The sequence below is a fragment of the Hydractinia symbiolongicarpus genome, chromosome 13, assembly GCF_029227915.1.
Source record: "Hydractinia symbiolongicarpus strain clone_291-10 chromosome 13, HSymV2.1, whole genome shotgun sequence".
Taxonomy (NCBI): Eukaryota; Metazoa; Cnidaria; class Hydrozoa; order Anthoathecata; family Hydractiniidae; genus Hydractinia; species Hydractinia symbiolongicarpus.
Window position 1 is genome coordinate 28,009,976 of NC_079887.1, and position 8,643 is coordinate 28,018,618.

Genomic DNA, 8,643 nt, shown 5'->3' on the forward strand with positions numbered 1-8,643 from the left:
AGTACCCAGGGAGTAAACTCATTTCTCAAACGATTTTTTAAATTATTTTTTCACCACTAAAACGCATGAGAATTTTATTTTTCAAAAATGTTTTCATTTTTGATGAAACGCTGAATAAAAGAAGTTTAATCGCCGGCAAACGAAAACCTGCAATTTCCCGTAAATCCTGGACTCGGCCCGTATAGTCAAAAGTATACAAAGAAAGTACCCAGGGAGTAAACTCATTTCCCAAACGATTTTTTAAATTATTATTTTACCACAGAAACGCATGAGACTTGTAATTTTTAAAAATGTTTTCATTTTTGATGAGACGCTGAATAAAAGAAGTTTAATCGCCGGCAAACGAAAACCTGCGATTTCCCGTAAATCCTGGACTCGGCCCGTATAGTCAAAAGTATACAAAGAAAGTACCCAGGGAGTAAACTCATTTCCAGAACGATTTTTTAAATTATTTTTTCACCACTAAAACGCATAAGACTTGTAGTTTTTAAAAATGTTTTTATTTTTGATGAGACGCTGAATAAAAGAAGTTTAATCGCCGGCAAACGAAAACCCGCGATTTCCCTTAAATCCCGGGCTTGGCCCGTATAGTCAAAAGTATACAAAGAAAGTACCCAGGGAGTAAACTCATTTCCCGAACGATTTTTTATATTATTTTTTTACCACTAAACGCATGAGACTTGTAGTTTTCAAAAATATTTTCATATTTGATGGGACGCTGTATAAAAGAAGTTTAATCGCCGGCAAACGAAAATCCGCGATTTCCCGTAAATCCCGGACTCGGCCCGTATAGTCAAAAGTATACAAAGAAAGTACCCAGGGAGTAAACGCATTTCCCGAACGATTTTGTAAATTATTTTTTCACCACTAAAGCCCATGAGACTTGTAGTTTTCAAAAATGTTTTCATTTTTGATGAGACGCTTAATGAAAGAGGTTTAATCGCCGGCAAACGAAATCCCGCGTTTTCCCGTAAATCCGGGGCTTGGCCCGTATAGTCAAATGTATACAAAGAAAGTACCCAGGGAGTAAACTCATTTCCCGAACGATTTTTTAAATTTTTTTTTCACCACTAATACGCATGAGACTTGTAGTTTTCAAAAATGTTTTCATTTTTGATGAGACGCTTAATGAAAGAGGTTTAATCGCCGGAAAACGAAAACCCGCGATTTCCCGTAAATCCTGGGCTTGGCCCGTATAGTCGAATGTATACAAAGAAAGTATCCTGTGAGTAAACTCATTTCCAGAACGATTTTTTAAATTATTTTTTCACCACTAAAACGCATCAGACTTGTAGTTTTTAAAAATGTTTTCATTTTTGATGAGACGTTGAATAAAAGAAGTTTAATCGCCAGCAAACGAAAATCCGCGATTTTCCGTAAATCCCGGACTCGGCCCGTATAGTCAAAAGTATACAAAGAAAGTATCCTGTGAGTAAACACATTTCCAGAACGATTTTTTAAATTATTTTTTCACCACTAAAACGCATCAGACTTGTAGTTTTTAAAAATGTTTTCATTTTTGATGAGACGCTGAATAAAAGAAGTTTAATCGCCGGCAAACGAAAACCCGCGATTTCCCGTAAATCCCGGCTTGGCCCGTATAGTCAAAAGTATACAAAGAAAGTTCTCAGGGAGTAAACTCATTTCTTGAACGATTTTTTAAATTATTTTTTCACCACTAAAACGCATGAGACTTGTAGTTTTCAAAAATGTTTTCATTTTTGATGAGACGCTGAATAAAAGCAGTTTAATCGCCGGCAAACGAAAACCCGCGATTTCCCGTAAATCCCGGCTTGGCCCGTATAGTCAAAAGTATACAAAGAAAGTACCCAGGGAGTAAACTCATTTCCCGAACGATTTTTTAAATTATTTTTTCACCACTAAAACGCATGAGACTTGTAGTTTTCAAAAATGTTTTCATTTTTGATGAGACGCTTAATGAAAGAGGTTTAATCGCCGGCAAATGAAATCCCGCGTTTTCCCGTAAATCCGGGGCTTGGCCCGTATAGTCAAAAGTATACAAAGAAAGTACCCAGGGAGTAAACTCATTTCCCGAACGATTTTTTAAATTATTTTTTCACCACTAAAACGCATGAGACTTGTAGTTTTCAAAAATGTTTTCATTTTTGATGAGACGCTGAATAAAAGCAGTTTAATCGCCGGCAAACAAAAACCTGCGATTTCCCTAAATCCCGGACTCGGCCCGTATAGTCAAAGTATACAAAGAAAGTACCCAGGGAGTAAACTCATTTCCCGAACGATTTTTTAAATTATTTTTTCACCACTAAAACGCATGAGACTTTTAGTTTTCAATAATGTTTTCATTTTTGATGAGACGCTTAATGAAAGAGGTTTCATCGCCGGCAAATGAAATCCCGCGTTTTCCCGTAAATCCGGGGCTTGGCCCGTATAGTCAAATGTATACAAAGAAAGTACCCAGGGAGTAAACTCATTTCCCGAACGATTTTTTAAATTTTTTTTTCACCACTAATACGCATGAGACTTGTAGTTTTCAAAAATGTTTTCATTTTTGATGAGACGCTTAATGAAAGAGGTTTAATCGCCGGAAAACGAAAACCCGCGATTTCCCGTAAATCCTGGGCTTGGCCCGTATAGTCGAATGTATACAAAGAAAGTACCCTGTGAGTAAACTCATTTCCAGAACGATTTTTTAAATTATTTTTTCACCACTAAAACGCATCAGACTTGTAGTTTTTAAAAATGTTTTCATTTTTGATGAGACGCTGAATAAAAGAAGTTTAATCGCCGGCAAACGAAAACCCGCGAGTTCCCGTAAATCCCGGGCTTGGCACGTATAGTCGAATGTATACAAAGAAAGTACCCTCTGAGTAAACTCATTTCCAGAACGATTTTTTAAATTATTTTTTCACCACTAAAGCCCATGAGACTTATAGTTTTTAAAAATGTTTTCATTTTTGATGAGACGTTGAATAAAAGAAGTTTAATCGCCAGCAAACGAAAATCCGCGATTTTCCGTAAATCCCGGACTCGGCCCGTATAGTCAAAAGTATACAAAGAAAGTATCCTGTGAGTAAACACATTTCCAGAACGATTTTTTATATTATTTTTTCACCACTAAAACGCATCAGACTTGTAGTTTTTAAAAATGTTTTCATTTTTGATGAGACGCTGAATAAAAGAAGTTTAATCGCCGGCAAACGAAAACCCGCGATTTCCCGTAAATCCCGGCTTGGCCCGTATAGTCAAAAGTATAAAAAGAAAGTTCCCAGGGAGTAAACTCATTTCTTGAACGATTTTTTAAATTATTTTTTCACCACTAAAACGCATGAGACTTGTAGTTTTCAAAAATGTTTTCATTTTTGATGAGACGCTGAATAAAAGCAGTTTAATCGCCGGCAAACGAAAACCCGCGATTTCCCGTAAATCCCGGCTTGGCCCGTATAGTCAAAAGTATACAAAGAAAGTACCCAGGGAGTAAACTCATTTCCCGAACGATTTTTTAAATTATTTTTTCACCACTAAAACGCATGAGACTTGTAGTTTTTAAAAATGTTTTCATTTTTGATGAGACGCTTAATGAAAGAGGTTTAATCGCCGGCAAATGAAATCCCGCGTTTTCCCGTAAATCCGGGGCTTGGCCCGTATAGTCAAAAGTATACAAAGAAAGTACCCAGGGAGTAAACTCATTTCCCGAACGATTTTTTAAATTATTTTTTCACCACTAAAACGCATGAGACTTGTAGTTTTCAAAAATGTTTTCATTTTTGATGAGACGCTGAATAAAAGCAGTTTAATCGCCGGCAAACAAAAACCTGCGATTTCCCTAAATCCCGGACTCGGCCCGTATAGTCAAAGTATACAAAGAAAGTACCCAGGGAGTAAACTCATTTCCCGAACGATTTTTTAAATTATTTTTTCACCACTAAAACGCATGAGACTTGTAGTTTTCAAAAATGTTTTCATTTTTGATGAGACGCTTAATAAAAGAGGTTTAATCGCCGGCAAATGAAATCCCGCGTTTTCCCGTAAATCCGGGGCTTGGCCCGTATAGTCAAATGTATACAAAGAAAGTACCCAGGGAGTAAACTCGTTTCCCGAACGATTTTTTAAATTTTTTTTTCACCACTAATACGCATGAGACTTGTAGTTTTCAAAAATGTTTTCATTTTTGATGAGACGCTTAATGAAAGAGGTTTAATCGCCGGAAAACGAAAACCCGCGATTTCCCGTAAATCCTGGGCTTGGCCCGTATAGTCGAATGTATACAAAGAAAGTACCCTGTGAGTAAACTCATTTCCCGAACGATTTTTTAAATTATTTTTTCACCACTAAAACGCATGAGACTTGTAGTTTTCAAAAATGTTTTCATTTTTGATGAGACGCTTAATAAAAGAGGTTTAATCGCCGGCAAATGAAATCCCGCGTTTTCCCGTAAATCCGGGGCTTGGCCCGTATAGTCAAATGTATACAAAGAAAGTACCCAGGGAGTAAACTCGTTTCCCGAACGATTTTTTAAATTTTTTTTTCACCACTAATACGCATGAGACTTGTAGTTTTCAAAAATGTTTTCATTTTTGATGAGACGCTTAATGAAAGAGGTTTAATCGCCGGAAAACGAAAACCCGCGATTTCCCGTAAATCCTGGGCTTGGCCCGTATAGTCGAATGTATACAAAGAAAGTACCCTGTGAGTAAACTCATTTCCAGAACGATTTTTTAAATTATTTTTTCACCACTAAAACGCATCAGACTTATAGTTTTTAAAAATGTTTTCATTTTTGATGAGACGCTGAATAAAAGAAGTTTAATCGCCGGCAAACGAAAACCCGCGATTTCCCGTAAATCCCGGCTTGGCCCGTATAGTCAAAAGTATACAAAGAAAGTTCCCAGGGAGTAAACTCATTTCTTGAACGATTTTTTAAATTATTTTTTCACCACTAAAACGCATGAGACTTGTAGTTTTCAAAAATGTTTTCATTTTTGATGAGACGCTGAATAAAAGCAGTTTAATCGCCGGCAAACGAAAACCCGCGATTTCCCGTAAATCCCGGCTTGGCCCTTATAGTCAAAAGTATACAAAGAAAGTACCCAGGGAGTAAACTCATTTCCCGAACGATTTTTTAAATTATTTTTTCACCACTAAAACGCATGAGACTTGTAGTTTTCAAAAATGTTTTCATTTTTGATGAGACGCTTAATGAAAGAGGTTTAATCGCCGGCAAATGAAATCCCGCGTTTTCCCGTAAATCCGGGGCTTGGCCCGTATAGTCAAAAGTATACAAAGAAAGTACCCAGGGAGTAAACTCATTTCCCGAACGATTTTTTAAATTATTGTTTCACCACTAAAACGCATGAGACTTGTAGTTTTCAAAAATGTTTTCATTTTTGATGAGACGCTGAATAAAAGCAGTTTAATCGCCGGCAAACAAAAACCTGCGATTTCCCTAAATCCCGGACTCGGCCCGTATAGTCAAAGTATACAAAGAAAGTACCCAGGGAGTAAACTCATTTCCAGAACGATTTTTAAAATTATTTTTTCACCACTAAAACGCATAAGACTTGTAGTTTTTAAAAATGTTTTCATTTTTGATGAGACGCTGAATAAAAGAAGTTTAATCGCCCCCAAACGAAAACCCGCGACTTCCCGTAAATCCCGGCCTTGGCCCGTATAGTCAAAAGTATACAAAGAAAGTACCCAGGGAGTAAACTCATTTCCCAAACGATTTTTTAAATTATTATTTCACCACTAAAACGCATGAGACTTGTAGTTTTCAAGAATGTTTTCATTTTTGATGAGACGCTGAATAAAAGCAGTTTAATCGCCGGTAAACAAAAACCCGCGATTTCCCGTAAATCCCAGGCTTGGCACGTATAGTCGAATGTATACAAAGAAAGTACCCTGAGAGTAAACTCATTTCCAGAACGATTTTTTAAATTATTTTTTCACCACTAAAACGCATCAGACTTGTAGTTTTTAAAATTGTTTTCATTTTTGATGAGACGCTGAATAAAAGAAGTTTAATCGCCGGCAAACGAAAACCCGCGATTTCCCGTAAATCCCGGCTTGGCCCGTATAGTCAAAAGTATACAAAGAAAGTTCCCAGTGAGTAAACTCATTTCTTGAACGATTTTTTAAATTATTTTTTCACCACTAAAACGCATGAGACTTGTAGTTTTCAAAAATGTTTTCATTTTTGATGAGACGCTTAATGAAAGAGGTTTAATCGCCGGCAAATGAAATCCCGCGTTTTCCCGTAAATCCGCGGCTTGGCCCGTATAGTCAAAAGTATACAAAGAAAGTACCCAGGGAGTAAACTCATTTCCCGAACGATTTTTTAAATTATTTTTTCACCACTAAAACGCATGAGACTTGTAGTTTTCAAAAATGTTTTCATTTTTGATGAGACGCTGAATAAAAGCAGTTTAATCGCCGGCAAACAAAAACCTGCGATTTCCCTAAATCCCGGACTCGGCCCGTATAGTCAAAGTACACAAAGAAAGTACCCAGGGAGTAAACTCATTTCCAGAACGATTTTTAAAATTATTTTTTCACCACTAAAACGCATAAGACTTGTAGTTTTTAAAAATGTTTTCATTTTTGATGAGACGCTGAATAAAAGAAGTTTATTCGCCGGCAAACGAAAACCCGCGATTTCCCGTAAATCCCGGACTCGGCCCGTATAGTCAAAAGTATACAAAGAAAGTACCCAGGGAGTAAACTCATTTCCCGAACGATTTTTTAAATTATTTTTTCACCACTAAAACGCATGAGACTTGTAGTTTTCAAAAATGTTTTCATTTTTGATGAGACGCTGAATAAAAGAAGTTTAATCGCCGGCAAACGAAAACCCGCGACTTCCCGTAAATCCCGGCCTTGGCCCGTATAGTCAAAAGTATACAAAGAAAGTACCCAGGGAGTAAACTCATTTCCCAAACGATTTTTTAAATTATTATTTCACCACTAAAACGTATGAGACTTGTAGTTTTCAAAAATGTTTTCATTTTTGATGAGACGCTGAATAAAAGAAGTTTAATCGCCGGCAAACGAAAACCCGCGACTTCCCGTAAATCCCGGCCTTGGCCCGTATAGTCAAAAGTATACAAAGAAAGTACCCAGGGAGTAAACTCATTTCCCAAACGATTTTTTAAATTATTATTTCACCACTAAAACGTATGAGACTTGTAGTTTTCAAGAATGTTTTCATTTTTGATGAGACGCTGAATAAAAGCAGTTTAATCGCCGGCAAACGAAAACCCGCGATTTCCCGTAAATCCCAGGCTTGGCCCGTATAGTCAAAAGTATACAAAGAAAGTACCCTGAGAGTAAACTCATTTCCAGAACGATTTTTTAAATTATTTTTTCACCACTAAAACGCATAAGACTTGTAGTTTTTAAAAATGTTTTCATTTTTGATGAGACGCTGAATAAAAGAAGTTTAATCGCCGGCAAAGGAAAACCCGCGATTTCCAGTAAATCCCGGCTTGGCCCGTATAGTCAAAGTATACAAAGAAAGTACCCAGGGAGTAAACTCATTTCCAGAACGATTTTTAAAATTATTTTTTCACCACTAAAACGCATAAGACTTGTAGTTTTTAAAAATGTTTTCATTTTTGATGAGACGCTGAATAAAAGAAGTTTATTCGCCGGCAAACGAAAACCCGCGATTTCCCGTAAATCCCGGACTCGGCCCGTATAGTCAAAAGTATACAAAGAAAGTACCCAGGGAGTAAACTCATTTCCCGAACGATTTTTTAAATTATTTTTTCACCACTAAAACGCATGAGACTTGTAGTTTTCAAAAATGTTTTCATTTTTGATGAGACGCTGAATAAAAGAAGTTTAATCGCCGGCAAACGAAAACCCGCGACTTCCCGTAAATCCCGGCCTTGGCCCGTATAGTCAAAAGTATACAAAGAAAGTACCCAGGGAGTAAACTCATTTCCCAAACGATTTTTTAAATTATTATTTCACCACTAAAACGTATGAGACTTGTAGTTTTCAAAAATGTTTTCATTTTTGATGAGACGCTGAATAAAAGAAGTTTAATCGCCGGCAAACGAAAACCCGCGACTTCCCGTAAATCCCGGCCTTGGCCCGTATAGTCAAAAGTATACAAAGAAAGTACCCAGGGAGTAAACTCATTTCCCAAACGATTTTTTAAATTATTATTTCACCACTAAAACGTATGAGACTTGTAGTTTTCAAGAATGTTTTCATTTTTGATGAGACGCTGAATAAAAGCAGTTTAATCGCCGGCAAACGAAAACCCGCGATTTCCCGTAAATCCCAGGCTTGGCCCGTATAGTCAAAAGTATACAAAGAAAGTACCCTGAGAGTAAACTCATTTCCAGAACGATTTTTTAAATTATTTTTTCACCACTAAAACGCATAAGACTTGTAGTTTTTAAAAATGTTTTCATTTTTGATGAGACGCTGAATAAAAGAAGTTTAATCGCCGGCAAAGGAAAACCCGCGATTTCCAGTAAATCCCGGCTTGGCCCGTATAGTCAAAGTATACAAAGAAAGTACCCAGGGAGTAAACTCATTTCCAGAACGATTTTTAAAATTATTTTTTCACCACTAAAACGCATAAGACTTGTAGTTTTTAAAAATGTTTTCATTTTTGATGAGACGCTGAATAAAAGAAGTTTATTCGCCGGC